This window comes from Megalopta genalis, chromosome 8, assembly GCF_051020955.1.
Source record: "Megalopta genalis isolate 19385.01 chromosome 8, iyMegGena1_principal, whole genome shotgun sequence".
Taxonomy (NCBI): Eukaryota; Metazoa; Arthropoda; class Insecta; order Hymenoptera; family Halictidae; genus Megalopta; species Megalopta genalis.
In genome coordinates this window covers 11,728,814-11,750,049 of record NC_135020.1, presented here as the reverse complement: position 1 = coordinate 11,750,049, position 21,236 = coordinate 11,728,814, and the positions used below count along the sequence as shown (strand labels likewise).

Sequence of the window (21,236 nt, the reverse complement as noted above, 5' to 3'; positions counted from 1 at the left end):
GGACATATTCGTAATTCTTAGATTGAAACGGATGATGGGAGTGTTACAACAATCGTTGCATTTGTCAGACTTGCTCGTTTATTATTAGGCAGTCTGTCTGTCCGAGTAATTCATGGTATTTAACGTACCTGAAAATGTTGTTAATAGTCTGCGATTCTTTGTACAAATTCTTATCTTCATTCGTTGTTTCACGAAAATCAGAATTGAAGAAAAGCGTCGTTCGTGCGCTAAAAAATTGAAAACTAAAATAAATAAAATAAAAATGCTATTAGATCTTGTCGATCTATAAATTCTTCCGCATTTTGAAGATCTGAATATGCCATAAATGCGTGAACATTCGTAACCAGACAGTCGCGGAGAGCGAAATCTTCGAATCGAAAGTTTATATTACGAGAAAGAAACGCGAAAATGATGAAATTTCTAATGCACTTGTACTCTTGATTTTCATTCGAAATCATCCTCTGCATTTTCGTGGCAAAATTTCTCAACAAAATGCACGTTCGCTTGCCAACAGCGATCGTCGAATTGATTCTACGAAAGTTCCGCGGCGATATCGGCCGGCGAAACGATTTCTTCGAGCCGGTGGCGCGACCCATTGGCGTCGAAATTTCGTAAACAGAAGACCGGAAAGGTCTGTTTCCGCCATCGAACGGAATTAACGCCTCCGACCGGGGCCCGGTTCGACAGTGGCCGCCTGTCGAGCCTCGCGTGCCGAAGTGTTATTACTTGATTAAACGAATGGGTCAGACACGATTGCGGTCCGAACGAATTAATTAGTTATGCTCGTTGAGTTCGCCGCATGCCGCGTCAGCGTGGAAACACGTTTAACCATCGCGGGATCGAGCCCGCGATGGTACAAGAAGACACGCTGTACGGAAGATTTGCCCTTGTAGAACGGCCCCGTTCGAGCAACGAGAATGGAATATCGTCTTTGACGAGGCCGCTCGTTGATTTCTGGTATTAAGAAGCTTTCTCATTTCGAGGCGGACAAAGGCATAGAGCTTGAAAAGAGTCCGCGGCAGGGAAAGCCGAAAGAAAAGCGACTTCTTCTGAGAGCAGACAGGACACAAAGAATATTTCTTCGAGTCCCGGCGAAATGAGAAACTTCCGAAAGTCGTGCGCAAAGGCGGACGAGAATTTTCCTACGGCATTCAGCCCCTGCGACAATGCTCGGCGCTCTCGGGATATCCAGAGATTAGAATCTAAGATGCTTCCTCGATTCTTTGATTTTTGATCATCCGACAGCGGGAGATTGTCACGGTCATCGCGCTATAATTTCGCCGATATTCGCTGTCACAGAAAATTCTATTATTCGCTATTCAAATTCGCTGTTGTTCAGAGAACTCGCGCGCTTTATATTCGCGAAAATATTCGCCGACGCTCTGTGCGATCATTTTTCCAGCATGCATCCGATAATTTTAACGTAAAATAGTAAAATATTACAGTCGATCTTTCTCGTCATTTACAGAAACACGAACGAAGAAATTTAAGATTAACCCGCCGTAGCTGTTCGACGAGATCCAAAACGATTTCGAAATCGTCTCGATCGGATCGCAGCGCCGTTTTATTCTCCCCGTTTAGCCTTCCTCTCGATACGCGTTTCCGAAAGCTTTATATGTTACACGTCCAAGGCCGACAATGCGAAGAAAGAAAGGCCGGAACGCTCCCGCGGCGAAGTTAATCGAAATGTCTTCGGCAGACCCCCGGTCTGGTTGCTCGCGTAATTGTGCATGCGATTCGCGCGTGCGACAATATAATTACGCTTCCCCGCAGTCGATTCTGTCCGTGGGCTCTGACATTTTTCTCGGCGGAATGATTAAATCGGTGGCGCATCCTCTGCGGCCCCGAAAAAGAAAAGCGAGAAGCGTTACACTTATCCGCCGCCCTCGGATTTTCAATAAAAGCCTCTAGGCCGACGTAAAAAGTCGTTCGCGTTCAACGTTACAAATTAAGGAAGAACAAGAGAAATTGAGTAAGAAAATTTTGCGTTCATTGGACGCTCGATAATGTTAACATTAAACTTATCGAGCACCAGAAGTCGTTAACGCGCGTTTCTTTGTAAGATTGATAATACTGAATTTAGATAGAGCTTACGCTATTTTTATTATAACGTGTGTTTGTATCGAGAAATTCGATTCGATTATTTTCGATGAAAGAGTCTCCATAATTTCAGTAACTCTGAACTAACAATTGTGAAATAGGCTATTTTGACGAACTAAACGCTTGGTTCAGTGTTAAGACATTGGCGTAGGTTTTCCAGTGACGAGAGACTATTTTCAATAGATTTATCGGAACGATGTATCAAAGGATTATTATTATATTGTTATATTATATTTATATTGTTATTATATTATTTATATAGAGTTTGTCTATTTATATATAAATAATTTAAATATAGACTTATATATAGATCATTTATGTACAGATAATGTTCTGTTAATATAATAATAATAATTATATAACGAATCATTATGATCACATAGAGATTGTCTATTTATATTTAAATAATTTAAATACAGATTTATATATAGATAATTTATGTATAAATAATGTTCTGTTAACATAATAATGATAATTATATAACTGATCATTATGCAAAATGAAAATTGTCTGCATCAGTCGCAAGACTCAAGAGCCAAGTAGAATCTCTCTCAAATAATTTCAATAAGTCGTGATTAGCATTTCTAGCATTTTTAGTTTCTTCTAACTTGTTCGCTATTCCACGTTTCATTTACACGTTTTCCCCACAAATGTATAAAATCCGCAAGACATAAATAGAAAACAATAACAGAAGAGAAGTTCACACTTATACATCTTCTTAGACTTATTTAGATCGGGTAACAATGTTTACTCGGTTCTTGCCCGGTCTGCTCTCCGGTCACGTGACCGGATCCGTCAAATTATTATTTCGCGCAAAGATCTGTCGCCTGGTTATTAGAAAAAAAAACCGCCCCGTTCCCGGTTGTACGCAATATTTAACTCACGCTATTTCATCTTACGTCGCGCCGACACCGTCTGCGGGTTTCTTGGTGAAAGAGGCACCGAAAAGAGAGGGCGGCTGATTCCCGAATCCACCCTCTATAGGAAACAGCAAAGACCGATCGACTTGACTACTCGTTATCGCGATCGCTCTCATGCTCGCGAAATGAGGCTGCGTCTGATTGGCGCGCGGAATCGCTCACAAACGGACGTAATTTCGGCGGCCGGAGGGTTACGGCTTCTTACGGGGGGGTGCGAAAATTACAGGCTGCCCCGCCACACGTCCTTTCATCGGGATCGATATTCGTGCACGCCGAAGGGGGTCCCACCTAGCCCAAGTGTTTTGGACAAAATGACACCACGAATCACTGTTCAATTACTGTTTAATTTTCGCGGCGGCGTTGGCGTTGGCGTCGGCGTCAGCGTCGGCGTCGCCGGCGCGCGTGCACCCGCTTAATAAATCGTCGGCTGCATTCTGGGCGGACGTTGCCATCGCGCGCACCGCGCCTATCCAGCTGCGATTCCTCGCGCTAATCCTGCGAGGAATACACGATTTTAATTCGGTAATACGCGGCCCGGATTTATCGAACGTCGACCGTGCCTTTTGTGGCTTGATTTGCGAGGGAACCCCGCGCGTGCAACGTTACACTGTGTCAACGCGCCCCGGCCGGCCCGCGCCGGGGATTGCTCGCGTGCTCCGGCTCGAAACGAATTAATCTTGCTATTTTGCATTGTCAAGGGCACGAGGCCGGCCGATCATGAATTGATCACCGGTGTGAATTTAAGCGTCGAAGAGACGTCGCTGGTTTTCGAACGGCCTCTCTGCGCGAATTACGAGTTTCGAAAGAGTTTCGGCGTCGCATTACTTTTTCGACAATTACGCGGAATGATGTCACAATTTCAAGAAAATTTCGGTTTACTCGTTTCTTCGATACTTCAGTTTTACTCGTTAACTCTTTGAGGCTCGCTGGGATTAAAAATGTCCCACTTTTTTGACGCACGATGGAACATTTTTAGGCCCATTTCAAAATATTTAAGTCCCACGCTGTAACAATAAATTGAATTGTATTATTGTTATAATTATTTTTGGTGTGTTTTTATATTGTATGATTCCTTTGTGAATAATTTTGTTTAGTTTAAAGAGCAATATTTCTGTGCGAACTATTGTCTATTTTATTTTCTGAAATTCTGTGCCTCGAAGAGATAAACGGACAATAGAATGTAAAGTTCACGTATTTGTGAGAAAAGAAACATGAAAACAAATTCGACAGGCTCGGAAATATATATAAAAAAAAAACAAGGAAACGCTAGTAATTTGCGATCAGAACTTTAAGCGATAATATCTCGAGAGTAAAAACATGTTTATTACATGCGGCGTTTAGTTTTCTCAATGTATAAATCTGATGATCCTTTAGGTACATTTGTCATTTGTTCTTTAGATTCGATAATGAATTTCAACAAAGAAATATTTCGAGAGGATTTTACGCGAGATCTCAATCCTTTGCACTCGAAGCCAAATCAACGCAAAATTTAATATAGTTTTTCTGAACCATGGTAATACTATTGGTGTATAATATTATATTATATGATATATTATTGTATTATATTATTATATAATGTAATATTATGTGATATACAAATATATTATATAACATATAACATATGAAATTGAATCTTGTGACTCATGCTACGATTACGCTTTCGACAGTCCTTTAAATATAAGCAAATTTGATTAATAAAATTATTTTGAAACGTGACGTAACAGTTTTTAATAGCGCCTCGGAGACGCCACGCGAGTGCAAAGGGTTATGTTTGAATATTTCTGCTATTATCACAAGATTCAACAATAGAAAATAACCCTAAAAACTGCTACTTTATACCTTACTTTTAAATAAATAAAATAGCCTACGCCCTTGGCCATGTACTTTCGTTTCTCCCAGGATTTTCTTTCGCATCTTTTCCTAAAATATCGTCACCATAAATCTTTGAATACAATCACCTTATAATTGCAACAACTAAATATATATATAAAGTAGCATACGCTCTTGGCCATGTATTTTCGTTTCTCCCAGGATTTTCTTTCGAATTCATCTCTTCCTAAAAGATCGTCTCACCATAAATCTTTGAATATAATCATCTTATAATTGCAACAACACTAAATATATAAATAAAGTAGCATACGCTCTTGGCCATGTATTTTCGTTTCTCCCAGGATTTTCTTTCGAATTACGATCACCATACAATTGCAACAACTAATCCACGCTTCTAATAAACACCGAAACCGCGACTGAATGAATAACTCCCGAGAAACGCGAGCCTCGATAATTTCAACGCTCGCAAAATCAAAGGATCGCCAGTAATTTCGGCGACTCGATCGACATAGCGTCGAAGCCCTCGAATATACGAATCCGCTGGTCGAAATTCGGTTAGATCGCGCAGGTAGCAAACAGCGTGGCAAGCGAGAGCCAGCAGGCACTGCATAGTTCGAGGAAAAGGAATCATCGTGGTGCATCGGACAGACGTTTCCCGGTTGAAGTTATCCGGGTAATGAGGGCCGAGACTCCCACGGGCTCGTCCGAAAAAACAACACGCGTATCCGAGCGGTAAGCAGCCCATTAGCGAAGAATTTTAACGTGGCTCACACAATTGTTGCGAGAGGAAAGGAGAGGAGCGAATGGAAAGCCAGCCGGCCGGCTGGCTGTTGCTCGCAGGAGAAAAAATTTGACTTCAAGTAGCGAAGAACGCGGCTCGCGAGTCGCAAGTCATCCACGGGGCGCGCTCTTTCTCTCTCTCTCTCTCTCTCTCTCTCTCTCTCTCTCTCTCTCTCTCTCTCTCTCTGTCGAGGGTTCTCGGCTCGGACGATTCCACGTATGTTCCATGACAAAGGTTCCACTGAAGGAAGCCCCCTTCCTGACAACAGGGCCCCATTGTCAGTCCCCGCTTCAGTCCGGGCGCCAATGAGGATATTCGTTAGAACAAGCTGCCAGGTAGGGAAGCGCGAGCCGCCTCGCGTCTTCGACATTTTCATTCGATCGTGCACGATCATCGCTCGACCCCTTGATACGCACGAAAGCGGTTCAGTTATTGGGCCCAATGACGCGATCCTGCGACTCGAACTTCGTCGAGCCGAAACGTCCACCAGGATCCAATCCGCCGTTGAATTCAGCGGTTGTTCTACGCTCGATTCTGCTGGGCTCTCGTTGCAGACATTTAATTCGAGGTTGCTACATTGCAAGGGGCCTGGCGATGCTCGTTGTTTTTGATAGCGAAGCTTCAATTATCAAGCATTCTTCTCGGCTAGAAAGTTCGCGGAAAGAGCATCGATCTTCAGAACGAGGCTTTAACCATCCGCCGGCTGGTTTTTCAGTAACGTGGCCTGCGTGACGTCTTTCATCCTGATTTCTTATTGTTTCGAGCTTCGAACGGGTCTGAAAAATTGCAGGAGCAATTATTGCAGTCTCTGATTCAAGATGCAAGCGATAATTCATCCAGATCTATGCACAGGTTTACGATATAAGTAAGAACTTGCCGGGAAGTTCGTGCGAGATCGAGGAAAATATTGGATCCATGCCTCGGCGATTCTTCTTCGCGGTCTTCGATTTGAGTGGTACGAAGTTTTTAGCGACTCTAACAGCATGCACGGATTTCCGCGCACTTTATAGAGTTTGCGGAAAAAGCATCGATTTTCAGAACGAGACTTTAACCAGCCGCCGGCTGATTTTTCAGTAACCAGCGTAACATCTTTCATCCTGATTTCTTATTGTTTCGAGCTTCGAACGGGTCTGAAAAATTGCAGGAGCAGTTATTGCAGTCTCTGATTCAAGATGCAAGCGATAATTCATCCAGATCTATGCATAGTTTTAGAATGTAAGTAAGAACTTGCCGGGAAGTTAGTGCGAGGTCGAGGAAAATATTAGATCGATGCCTCGGCGATTCTTCTTCGCGGTCTTCGATTTGAGTGGTACAAAGTTTTTAGCGACTCTGCCAGCATGCACGGATTTCCGCGCACTTTATGGAGTATTCTGAAAGTGGCGCGGAACATTCGCCGAGCGATGTATTCGGTCGTTTTAGGGAAACGAAGTTTCTCTCGTGGCGCGCGTTATGACAGAAAGAAAACGTTCCGCGCGCGAGAATGCCGCAGGAAAACGTAAGTGCATAAATGCTGCAGGGCCTCGCGTACTCGTTCATTAATACATGCGTTGCCGCGCGGCTGATCCCGGAAGAACAACCGGCTGCGCCCAACAAAATGGCGTTCCTTTCGAGAATTTCCGAGGAGGGACGTCGCCGTGCCGGCAGTCGCCGGCCGCGTAAAGCATCGCTCGTAAAACCGGATAAGAGGCTCGTTTCGAACTCGATACCGCTCGACAAAGATACTCGATTCCTCGATTACTTTGGTCGGACGTTCACCGCCGGAAAAATAGTCCGCTGTCGCTGCTGAATTATGTGGAAGATTCTGCCGGCAGTAAACCGGAGATACTTTTTCTTACGACCGCGAAAGACGGATGCGAACGTTGTCACCGGGAACAAAGACGGTTTCGACGTTGCAACTTTCGAACGATTTTACTGAAATTCGAAACGTTAACACTGAAATATACCGGCACGTAAATTTACGTTTCCCTATTCTGGCTTCCTAGGACGCGGGCCGCGTGGGTTTACGGTTTTCCATTCTGGCTTCTCAGGACGGGACAAGTGGATTTACATTTTTGCTGGAATTTTTATCAATGCTTTATTAACTTCTTGCACTCGGAGCTGTTTTAATTGTAAATCTAAAATAATTTTTCTGATATGCAGTATTTTTGTTTTATATGACAAAGTGCATTTTATGCATACGAAATTGTCTCTTGTGACTCACATAACAGTTAAGCTCTTAATAATTTTTTGTATTTAGACTTTGTTAATATAAAAATGATCTTAGAACGTGATACAACAAATTTTAATGGTGCCTCAGAATCACCACTCCAGTGCAAAGGGTTTACTAATATATTATTTTTTATATTATTATTTATTATTATTTAGTTTGTTATTTATTCATTATTTATTATTATTAATTTTTTTTTAACTTTATTAATATATTATTAATACTAGATACGTGAATAAATTACTTTGTAAAATTTCATCAGAAATGGCGTCGATTTAATGAAACTGCAACGCTTTGAAATCGTACATACATGTTTATTTAATTCTGTTAAAAAATGCTCCAAAACCGAAAAGGACAGAGAAAAAAGCAACCCGTCCGTTAAGTGTTATTATTTCACCGATAGCTGCGCAATATGCAGCATTAATTTATGAACAGAGGCTTTTGTCATTGCCGATCGAACGACTGGTTCCAGATGTTTGATTTTTAAATTACAGAAATTATAAAAACACTGGGAATTTTTGTCATTGTTTTTTCTATTTATTTATACTTATTATTTATATGATGTTAACCCTAGGTAAGAGGTTAAGGTCTGCTTAAGGGAGAATCATGTAGTACCAAAGATCATTCAGTATGTATAATACCGTTAAATCATACATTTAGGAATTTGAAAAAGTATAATATACAATATTTATAAAAAAACATTGTTCGAACAAAAATACGTGTTTGAAATTCTGTGAACATTTTTTCTCTCTCCCTTAACTATGTCAGGGTTAAGAAATATGTACTTCGAAGAATTTTCATAACCGTTCATAAATTTTCATAAAAAGATAAAAATTTTACTTTATCATTTTTTTCTCAAGATCATTCCAAGTGATAGCAAAATTATGAAAATATATTTCGGTCCGTTTCTAATAGACCTGTATCTTTAACATTTAAACAAAATCCAAGTCATTTCGTCCAGTTTTAAAAAAGTTACTGCGTTTTGAATTATACCGATAGCTTTAACAATTAAAAAAAAATCCAATTCATTTGTCCCAGTTTTAAAGAAGTTATCGCGTTTTGAACTATACCGGTAGCTTTAACATTAAAAAGAAAAATTCAAGCCATTTGGTCTGCTTTTTAAAAAAGTTATCACGTCTAAAAAGGTGTTCGAACACAGGGTTAGCAGACACTATAAAAAAATCATCGTGTTCCTCACATTCTTATTCGAAACAACCACGTGATCCACCTAAATCTCGCCAGTGAACGAAATTACCAAGAACCGACTGGGAATCCTCGTTACTTATCTGTCCGAAGAGGAGGAGGAAGAGTAGAAGGTGGAGGATGGTGACAGGTTGGTGCCGTATTTAGACCGATTAAGGTATCAAAAGGTGTCTGAGAATCGCGAAAGATCAGCCCGCGGGCCGGCCGAGAAATGTCTTCGGGCGACACTCGTGTCGTTCGCGAGGACAAGCAGAAAATTAAGCGCTCGTGCTTCAAGAAGGAAAGTAATCGGCGAAATGAAGCATAATCCCCGGCGGCATTACGAATTTTCATTTTTAATTCTCTCGTTTCCGCGCGCAATTCGTTGCTGCGGGAGTGGCGCATTAACCGGCGAGGCGAGGCGAGGCGAGACGAGGCGAGACGACAAGCACAAAACGGTTCGCCTCTTCCTCCCTCTCGACCGCTACCAAAATGGCCCGTGACAATAGCGAAGAAGACGTCGTCGAGCGTCGAGCGTCGAGCGTCGAGCGTCGAGCGTCGGTGTCGGCGTCGGCGTCTGCTTGGCCGCGCGGGCGCGGGCTCAACCACATGGTCCATCGTGTTCGCACCGAATGAAATCACTGGATGCGAGGAGCGAGGGTCCTGGGCCGGTCGTTTCAAGCGATGAACAGGAAGAAAGGGAGGAGAGAGCTGAAAGTTTGGCTCGTTTCGAGGATATAATCTACCCGCGCCGTACCGCGCGCGGCGCGCCGAGAAGAAAGTAACGAGGAATCGAGTTACGTTCGCGGCCCCCCTCCCCGCCCCCAGCCCCCGGCCTCTTCAACCCTCTTCCGCTCGACTTCGATCTCTTCTTGAGGTTCTCCGTTCATCGTGGCTCGTCCTCTCCCGCAAAGAAGCCTGACTAAGAAAGGGTAATGGCGCGGAAACGGCTCAAATGACCCGCGAATTTTCACCGGACGAGTTTTCCCGCTGCTTGTGTTTATGTTTAATAGGCGGCCCGCGTCGTAAGTCGACATAAATTATGCTGCGATATTACCATTCCTACGGCGAATTCATGGAAATGCCCGTTTATTGTCCGCTTAACAACTGACGCCCCACCGGATATGATGATCCCGGGTCTATTTTCATCTCGAGCATTAGCACTGCGAATCGATTAATTATAGGACAAAGTAGTTTCGCGGGAAATACTTTGACTACGGTTTCTTCGACTTCTGATTGCCTGCGAGCCACCGATCAATTCAGCTGGCAAACAAAAAGGGACAATTTGGGAAGAGGAGATGCGATTATTCGAGCCTCGCGGCTCGTTTTTCTAATTGTTGTATGTTATGAGAACGACAAGACTGAAATTATTTGTACTGTATACAAGCTTCATTATCGCATACGCTTGGATTGATTCAATCATTTCCTACAAAAGAGTTCTTGCAATTTCAACGCAATGAAATAAAATACGTGAAATTGATCGTTTCAACCGGCTTGGTAGGTTTAGCGTTTAACTTGTCTTACTTTGCTTCAGTTTTTCGTTTTCGAAGAAAGAATTCTGCAAATTGATTTTTCTATGTTGCAAAAATACAGAACGAACGTGGTTAAATAACTGTAATTTCTCCCTAATTCGCGCTCAAATTGCGCACAAAGATGGACAATTTGGGAAGAGGAGATGCGATTATTCGAGCCATGCACCTCGTTTTTATAATTGTTGTCAATCGGCAACTATAAAAATCAGCCGCAAACAATCGTATCTCCTCCTCCCAAAATTGTCCATTTTTGTTCACAAGCTGAAGGAAAATTAGGGAGAATTTACTGCGACCGTAAGATCATCGTTAGATTCTATAGCCCTTAAAATGTATTTTGCAGTATCACCTAGTTCTTTTTCTTTTTCATTTAGTGTTTAAGGTCTCATCGGCTCTCTTAGGCTATTAGAAACCACGTTGGAGGAGTATGAAATTAAATAAAATTGTTTGGTCTGCGATTATACCAAATGGTGAAGTTCGACGTCTTTTAGAAAGGCTAACACTCTTTTGCACGAAGCTGCTGTTTGTAGCACTTCTGGGAAATTTGGCAAACGATGTTCTACCCATTTCTGTCTGTATTTTTCACGGTTGCTCAAAATATGCTCCACAGAGTTTCGAACATTGCAGAGTTCGCATTGTGCACTTATGTGAAATGCAAACGTAAGAATTGTATAACATTTACAGAACTGTATAACATTTTGTATAACAATTGTGTAACTGTATAACAATTACAAGAACTGTACAACATTCACAGTAGCGTGAAATTTTGGTACTGTCTGTGCTTCAATTTACGACATTCGAACCATTGACACGGAAAACTCCCAGTCGTCGTCAGTCATTTCGACGGAAAATTTGATGTATAGAGATCCACGGTTCGATGATATTATGACATCTTTTTTTATACATTCGATAACTATAAATACGAGCCATAAGGCTCGAATAGTCATATCTTCTCTTTCCAGATTGGTCATTTTTGTTTACAAGCTTAAGGAAAATTTGGGAGAATTTATGGTAAGGTCTGTTTACGATTTCTTCAAGTTTTCACGACACTGCAGTGAACGATCGAGTCTTTAATTGCTACGATCGAAAAGAAGATTGATGAATTATAGAGAAAAGAACATTTATAGAAAGTTTTGTCTTCAATCTGTTTAAATTCTGATGACCAGATCTTTATGACTACCTTCATGCAAAATAAAATTTGTCCGATCTAATCGTAACAAGCATAAATTGCTATTGCGCAAGTGCCATTTTTCCTTCAATTATTCTAATGAAAAGTTGAAAATAATGTTACAGTGTCCTTAAATTCTTTCAATGCTTTCAGAGTTTTGCAGTTCACGCAATAGTTATTGTCATAAACGCATAAAATTCGCCGATGACGAATAAACAATAAAGTTCCAATCTACTTTCTACATTTACAACAAATAATTGAGTAATCATAGGTAAAAGAATATTCGTAGAAATGTTTGACTATTTCATTTTTATCCCCAGGGTTCGAACAGAGAAACGATTAATTATAGAAAATAGAACGGCGTTCCTTGGATAATATTTCGAGAGGACAAAAACCGAGAGGAGCGAAAATTTGTTTGTTCGAGGAATTACCAGCGGACAGAGCGGAATTATACGATTCCTGAAAGGTTGCCTGTTAGTTCGGTTCTGAAGATCTCGTCGCATCGTTTTCTGAAAAACTCAATTCTCCGCCGGCCAGGCACGACAGGTGGATATCCTGGATAAAAGGCTGAGAAGGACTCCACAGTTCGAGTGGCTAGGGAAGACGTTAACACGTTCTAAAGGCCGTGCTAACGCTGTGTAAACAACGGTCTCGGCGCTGAAATTAGGCCCTCTCGGTCGGGCAAAATAAATATTTTCGCGTCGAACCATCGTTAACGGATTACGAATATCTTTCTTTTTGTTGAGCCGTCGAGGATCCGGTGGAGAGCGTCAACGGTGACTTCGATCTCAAATTATGTGATCAAGCGAAGGAGAGAAGGATGTGATAGTCATTGATTTAAATGTAAAATCCTTTATGAGATACGCGGGTTCATCGAGGAACGGATGGCAAGAATTTTGGACCGATATTACCGAGACTTGACACATCGATTGACAATAATAACCAAAAAAAAAAAAGTACATTGAATTAGTGCACGTAGAAAGGATAGGATAAAAAGTGTTTCTTTAAATACTTTCAACGTAAAAAAAAACCGGCAAATTGACGCATAGTGATCCAATGTGAACAACTAAGTTTCTGTCTATGACTTTAAATCCTGCGAAAGGAATATTTAAACATTTAAGCTCCGAACGCAAGTGTTTCGGCATTTCAAATTTGATGATCGTATAGACGCTATTTCATCATTTAAGATGGAATATTTTATCTCGAGTTTCAGTTTGTTCGAATGACAGCTCGAACTTTTTCCTATAAATATTCAACTACCACAAACGGAAATCAATTGAACCATGGAACTTTGAATATGAGAATTTTGTGACGAAATTAATGCTAAATCAAACAAGAAAGAATTAGTTTGACTATCTTGTATACAGATGGATAGATTGCTAAATTGATAATATAAATTGATAATACTAAAGTTGATTTGAAATTTTGAACTGAAATAACAAATGGCGAACTCGAAAGTTCCTCTTGAGTAACGAAACACAAAGTTAGAATTTCCAAGTTTTGACTTCATAAAGATGGATGATTCTGGAGACGATTTATTACAGTAATGTCTCCCTAATTGTCGCTCAGATTGTCCACGAAAATGGATAATTTGGGAAGAGGAGAAACGATTGTTCGAGCCTCGCAGCTCGTTTTTTTTATGGTTGTTGACAATTCGTGACTATAAAAATGAACCGCAAGGCTCGAATAATCGTATCTCCTCTTCCTAAATTGTCCATTTTTGTGGACAATCTGAGCGTCAATTAGAGAGACATTACTGTATCATGTCCAAGATCGGCAATATATATGTTCGTTGTTCTAGCTTAAGCTCTCCCAGATAAAACAATAGAATGTATTTATACGCATCGCTCTGATCGACGTTCTTTACCCTTCATCGCCTGCAAATACACCCTTATCGGCTAACCCGACAACGTATTAGTGATAAGCAGACTGCCGATATCGTGCATTTATGCCAAGAATGAGTAAATCGAATAAAAAACAGTAAAAACAATTGAGGAATTTCGAAACACTACTGCATTATTTTGAACTCGAAATAATTCAAGGGAGAATGAAACAATGAAAACGAACAGTTTTTATTTTGCATACAAGTTGATGCCGTTTTTTATCGCGATATTAAAAACTCATTTTCATGGTATACAAATATGTAACCAGAGAGGCGTTTCCACATCTCTTTTCCACTTTTCGGCGAAGACGTAATGCCGTTACTATCAAATTAGGACATACAATTATTTGGAATTATTTGGACATTCGTGTTATTCGTGTAATTCTTTTTACACGTTTTTTTTTCGCCACATCCAGCCTGACGCTATCACGATAAAAAAGAATTGCATCGCTTAATTGATCCCATTGAGCACAGTGTATACGTCTGCAGCAATTATTTGACTACTCGGAAGCAATACAAAGTACAGAATTCCTTCGTAATCCCACCCTTTTTTTCAGCGGCATTGCTCTGCTTCACGAAACTCGTGCGGCATCGGGTGTCAAAACTGCATACGCGCTTCGCACACGATGATTCGCCGTGTACAAATGCAACGCATCCTACCCAGTATGACAATCGATAACCATAAAAAACGAGCCACAAGGCTCGAACAATCGTGTCTCCTCTTCCCAAATTGTCCATTTCTGTGGACAATCCGAGCGTCAATTAGGGAGTGCATTACTGTAAAGTGTTCTCCTCGATCGTCTCGTCTCCACAGAAAATCAGTCGCGCAGATTCAATTTCTCTTGCTATTTCTACAGCTTGCCGCAATGTCCCCATAAAATGCGTCGAGCAGAGTAAAAATGGATGCGCGACGTGCAAGATGACCCGACGCGTCCACCATATTTTCCGATGATCCGGCGGCGAAAGAACCGTCGAAAAGCCGAAAGATCGTCGAGCGGTAGGCCAGCGCCCGCGGGATCGTCGTCGGCTGGAAATTTCGTGGCCCCGGTCCGTGCCCAATTATTGATTTTGTCTTTTCGATGGCCACGGCCGCGACAGGAAAGCAATGCACGCGCACAAGCGCACACTCGCGCAGAGAGGCCACGCACAGAGGGGGGTTCCGCGTGTGTGTGTGTGTGCGTGTGTGTGTGTGTTACGCGCCAGAGGGGGTTACAAAGCTACGGAACGCATTAAATACTCGAGAGCGCAGTGTCCTCGGATGAGCTTTACTTGCACCCACACCGAGCCGGGGCGAGCCGTGCCGGGCGAAGCCAAGCCGAGCCGTGGCGAAACCGCGGGAACGCGGAGAGCGCGTCGCGCGGCCGCGTTCGTTCGTTCGCACGCGCACAAAGACGGGGCCTAAATTGATTGCGTCTAAAATCCAACGAGCTTTCTCGGCTTTTCGTTGCCAGCCACGAGCCGAGGACACATCCGCGAGCGAGCCGCGCGGACGAGCTTACGACCTTTGTTGCCGAGCGAAGAGTGCGTTTCACAAAAAAATATATAACCTCTCGCAGAGAGCTGTTTTCTGTTTTTCCTCTTCCTATTCCTCTCCTCTTTCTTTCCCCCGACCGTCCTTACCGCCGACGCGAATGTATCACTCTTCTGGAAACGGATCACCGGCACCCGCGAGGGGGCGAGGGGGACGAGCCAAGTCGAGGCAGCCGGCCTCGACGGGCAACGTTTGTTCAGGTTTTTGGAAAGTCGAAGGTTTTTCGATCGTCGGGAATCTTTTGCACTCGCGCTCTCTTACTCTTGTTCTCTCTCTCGCGCGCGGTCTCTTACTCTCGTTCTCTCTCTCGCGCACTCTTACTCTCGCTCTCGCTCTCTCTCGCGCTCTCTTACTCTCGCGCCCTTTCTCCCTCTCTCTCTCTCTCTCTCTCTCTCTCTCTCTCTCTCTCTCTCTCTCGGAAAAGATGAAAGATGATGGTCCCTTGAACTAGAATGTTTGTAAAGATTTTATGATCTTACCGAATGTCGATACGGATTTGATAATCCTGCCGATTTTCAATGTTTAGTAGCTGTGCAATTATCTGCTCATTTCCCGCTGCTTTGTAACATGACGCACAAGAGAATGGACAATTTGAGAAGAGGAAATATAGTTATTCGAGCTCGTTTTTATAGTTCTTGACAATCGATAACTATGAAAACGAGCCGCAAAGCTCGAATAATCGTATCTCCTCTTCCCTAATTGCTCCGAGCCAGTTGCGCGCTACAGTGATTTCTCCCTAATTTCTCCCTAAAATCGGGAACAGGAGATACGATTATTAGAGCCTTGCGTCTCGTTTTCATAGTTGTTGACAATTGGTAACTATACAAACGAGTCGCGCGAGGCTCGAATAATCGTGCCTCTTCTTCCCAAATTGTACATTTTTGTGCGCAATCTGAGCGCGAATTAGGGAGAAATTACTGTGTTTCGAAAGTTGAATCAGCACGTGCAGATGATGTTCCACGGGCCGAAGAAGTTTGAATATATCAAAAAGATGTCGTATCATCGAACCGTGAATCTTTATACATCGAATTTTCCGTCGAAATGACTGACGACGACTGGGAGTTTTCCGAGTCAATGGTTCGATTGTCTTAAATCGAAGCACAGACAGTACCAAAATTTTATGCTACTGTGAATTTTATACAGTTCTTGTAATTGTTATACAGTTACACAATTGTTATACAAAATGTTATACAGTTCTGTAAATGTTATACAATTCTTACGTTTGTATTTCATATAAGTGCACAATGCGAACTCTGCAATGTTCGAAGCTCTGTGGAGCATATTTTGAGCAATCGTGAAAAATACAGACAGAAAAGGGTAGAATATCGTTTGTCAAATTTCCCAGAAGTGCTACAAACAGCAGCTTCGTGCAAAAGAGTGTTAGCCTTTCTAAAAGACGTTGAATTTCACCATTTGTTATAATCGCAGACCAAACAATTTTATTTAATTTCATACTCCTCCAACGTGGTTTCTAATAGCCTAAGAGAGCCGATGAGACCTTAAACACTAAATTAAATAGAAAAAGAACCGGGTAATACTGCAAAATACATTTTAAGGGCTATAGAATCTAACGCTGAACTTACGGTTACAGTAAATTCTCCCTAATTTTCCTTCAGCATGTGAACAAAAATGGACAATTTTGGGAGGAGGAGATACGATTGTTCGCGGCTCATTTTTATAGTTGCCGATTGACAACAATTATAAAAACGAGGTCCATGGCTCGAATAATCGCATCATCTCTTTCTAAATTGTCCATTTTGGTGCGCAATTTGAGCGCGAATTAGGTAGAAATTACAGCTATTTAATCACGTTCATTCTGTATTTTTGCAACATAGAAGGATCAAGAATAGATTTGCAGAATTCTTTCTTCGAAAACGAAAAACTGAAGCAAAGTAAGACAAGTTAAACGCTAAACCTACCAAGCCGGTCGAAACGATCAATTTCACGTATTTTATTCCATTGCGTTGAAATTGCAAGAACTCTTTTGTAGGAAATGATTGAATCAATCCAAGCGTATGCGATAATGAAGCTTGTATACAGTACAAATAATTTCAGTCTTGTCGTTCTCATAAAAAGCGCGTTAATCACGCTTACGTCTCGTTGGGGATTAGGGTTAAAGCAGAATAATTTGCACTGTTCGCATTGTTCAGAGCATAGTATTTAAGCAGTAAAAAATGTGTCGCATCTATTAAAAGTATAAATAACTATTGCTATTTAATCGATCGTTTAAAAATCACCGATTATTCGCCATTGAATTATAATTCTAGAACTGCGACACATGTAAAAAAGATGCTTACTTTCGAAATCCAAATTTTTCGAACCGAAATAGAATAAACTCGCGATCCGTGCACGTCTAATCTAGTAATTACTATAAAATAACATACTATTATGTAAAAACGATCGAACCGTTGTTAACAGAGGCAAAATAGTTAACGCGCGACGTCGGCAACATGCGCGTCCAAGCTTTCCCAACCTTATTAAAACACGAAATAAATTGAAAGTATTGAGCGAGCCCGCTTCAATGACCGGAGGGCCGGGACAACAGAACGTTCGTAAAAAGAGGTGTGTAATCACGTGCCGCTACAGTACTAGTTAACTCGCCTCGGCCTAGTCGAATTACTCGATTAAGTAATTCGCATGTAATTTCCAATAATCCCCGGTTCGCGTATAATCGACGAGAAAAGGCAAGCGCTATCGAAGTAGAAGCGGAGCCCGAACGGCGAACGGTTTTCCCGTGGAAACAAAATAAAAATCAAATTACGTATCCCGGTAAAAATACGCATCGTCGGCTGATCAAAAGAAATTTTCAACGGGTCGGTAAACCTAAATGGTGAATCGGCCCGAAAACACGGACGCCGGCTCGCTGGGACGCATAATTTCGTTCGGTCGGTCCTCTTCTGTTTTTTTCTTCTTTTTTTTTCGACTCGCAGCATTTTTACGTATAATGGCGCGCAATTACGCGGCAATGCCACGCGTTTCCGGATAATCGGATTCGACGAGTTTTTGTCGAACTAATTGATCGAAAAGGTTCGAAACGTTGAGCGCGATTACTTTCCGGGCGCGGAACCGGGTCATCCCCCCGACCTGCCCCCCCCCCCCTCTCCGCCCTTCGCCGCCGCCCTCGCCGTCATAATTGCCGACAGATCGAATTAAAGTCGAATTATAGGATTTCCACGCGTGATTCAGCGACCAACAATCCCCCGGCTGCTCGAGAGGGGGCCCGCGACGGGGGAACGTTCATAATCCGGTCGTAAGAAGCGACCGATCGTTCGCACATAAAAGCAGGCCTATGGTGCATCCTCGAATCCCATAGCCGGTGGACCCTGCGACCCTTATAATGGGGTTGCGGCCGGTGCCGGGCGTCAAGCTCATGAATTTTCTATCGCTCGTCGTCAAATGATTAAATGATCTTCACGGGCCGAGGGTGGCCCTCTCTGACTTCTCGCTGTCTGAACGGACACTGACAAGTGGCGCGCGGCCCCATAACATTCCCATGGGACGCGAAAAACATGGTAGGGGCAGCGCGAATCCACCAGCAATATTTTCGATCGGTTAACGTCGCGGCGCTGCGAACATTGCCGCAATTAATAACCCTTATCCGTCACTCGTCGTCGCAATTTAACCCGCGACCTTTCTCGCAGCTACGATGACTCGAAGTTTTCGGTTGTTCGTCGTTCCTGAGAGAAAGATTTGCATCTATCGAGGCCACGTAAGTAGAATTTTAATTACATTGGAAAGACGTGACACGATATCGCGAGGCAACGGGTTGATCTGTCTCCGGAATTGACGTTATTCCAGAAAGTCAGAACAATGGATAGATTTATTTTGTGTAATTCGTATGAGAATGAAATTGTAAATACATGTTTTAACATGTAACTATAATATAAAATCAGGAAATATAAAAAATAAGATGGTTTTATTATTTTAGAAACAAAAATCGCAGATGAACAGGCAACTAGGATTTGGTAATTAACATTTTATTCTGCAATCTAATTATCGCAAGAAAGAATAAACACGTATTAAGAAATATTTCTATTCATCCTTGTATGTGTGTGTGTACTTAGGTATTCCATTCTATTCTATGCAGAAGTGATCTGTCTTAACGCATCTAATTTTATGATAATTGAGTAAATATTTAATATTTACACTTCAGTGTGAGATAAAGAACTGTAGAAACAAGACCTGCAGAAACAAACGCAATAGCTCTATCTCATAGAGACTTTCAAACGTTCCTTCTAAAAGTTACAAAAAAATCTTCGAATCAAGATTGGAAAAATTCAAATTCCTCTGAATTATATAATATCCGCAGCGACATATGCGAAATCAACCCAGTAATCGTTATGGCAAGAAATCGGTAACTATAATATCGACGTAGCAATAAATTACATAGGCGTAGGGCTAGCTCACGGAAATTCACAGCAACCCGAAATTTGGCATTTCCGGGAGAAATTACTTCACGAATTTATAATTAAGTTATTATTTCCCGATGCGTTTTCTATTCTCTCTAATCGTCCCTCAGTTTGTAAACAAAAATGGACAATTTGGGAAGAGGAGACACGATTATTCGAGCCTCGCGATTCGTGTTTACAGTTACCGATTGTCAACAATTATAAAATCGAGGTGAAAGAATAATATCGAAGAATCGTATCTCCTCTTCCCGAATTGTTCATTTTTGATCACAAGCTGAAGAAAGATTAGGGAGAATTTACTGCATTAATTTTTGAAATCAAAGTATACAAAAATGAATTGAACGTCGAATTGCCAGGAACCTACAATACTTTTCAGACTCTCCAGCTTTTCGAGGCTTTTCCTTCGATATGATTTTGGATCTCCTTTGATCGACCGTTTGGAGATTTAATCAGAGTGGCGAATAACTTCGTTATATTTCGAATTGAAACTTTCAATTGTAATTATCGAACGAAAAGTTTATAACTTACTTTCCACCTAGAGAGACGACACATGATAAATAACCTAATTGTTCTAATATATAGAATTTCAAGAAAATCTATCGAACGTCGATATCGAAACGTCGGAAATGAAACATCGACGTTAGAAATCCGTCAAGCATCGTAACGTAAACCATAACGTGTGCACAGGATTATGCGTACGATACAAAATCATTCGCGCCTCTTTCCCAAGAAAAAAAAAACTGTTGCTGTTCCGTTTCATCCTCTCCTCCCTTCCATTCCGGACATGCTGCACACATGCATTTTGCTCGAAGAAAGTCTAATCAATATTCACAGTCTTACAAACTCTGCAATTCCGTTTTCCACCGTTACCGGATCCACGAGATCATAATCGGGCCCTTAATAAAGAAGCGAATTCATTATCGCCGTCCATCGCTGAAACGTTGCCAGACCCGGAAGCCAAGAGTCGGCGCTAGCATCCACGGATTGCGTATCATAGAACAATCGTCCGCGAACGCGAGCAAAAAACGCGAACGTTCGGTCAATTCGCAATCGACGCGGACGTTCACCGTTCCATCCGAAGGCGAGGCGAGGCGAGGCGAGGCGAGGGCACGAACCGCGCCGTCACGGGTCCCGCAATTCATTCTTGTATCCGTGTCAGCCAGTGGTCCGCCGGTTTCCGCATGCGAGATCCCACAAATTACGCGACGCTTACGCGTCAGCCGGCAATTTCGAGCGGGGACCGGGCCGGTTTCTTAGGTCGATGATTTTCGGGAGCGAAAGGAGGCCGGGCGGAGCTCGTAAAACCGGCGGCAAACAAAGCGATGAATTCCGGCTGGCCGCGTTCCACCCCAAAAATTGACCAATAACGCGCATCTCGGGTGTCCCCCCGCGCCCACCGGTCCAACGGGTGGCGAATAAATAAGGCGCTCCGCGACGGGTATCGGGCTCGCGGAATATCCAGCAATTTGGGCGTTGCTGGATTGTCAACCGGGACCGCTTATAAATTCTAATAAACCCCATTGCGCCGCGGCGAAATCTGGCGGTGCCGGCGGAGGCGGGGGTGGTCGCCGCCGGGCGGACAGGAGGGCGAAACGAGAACAAGAGGATACAGGCTGGATGCGGATATAAATCTCGACTAACCGAATTAAGTTAGAAACATGGGCCGAAGTTTCGCCACGCCCTCGCCGCCGATGAAAC

General features: G+C 42.4%; 1 protein-coding gene across 3 annotated transcripts in view; it reads left to right on the top strand.

The window, feature by feature from the left end:
• The window catches only part of LOC117227839 (uncharacterized), a 130,945-nt gene that overhangs the window by 91,838 nt on the left and 17,871 nt on the right, over positions 1-21,236 (top strand). The window lies entirely within an intron of this gene.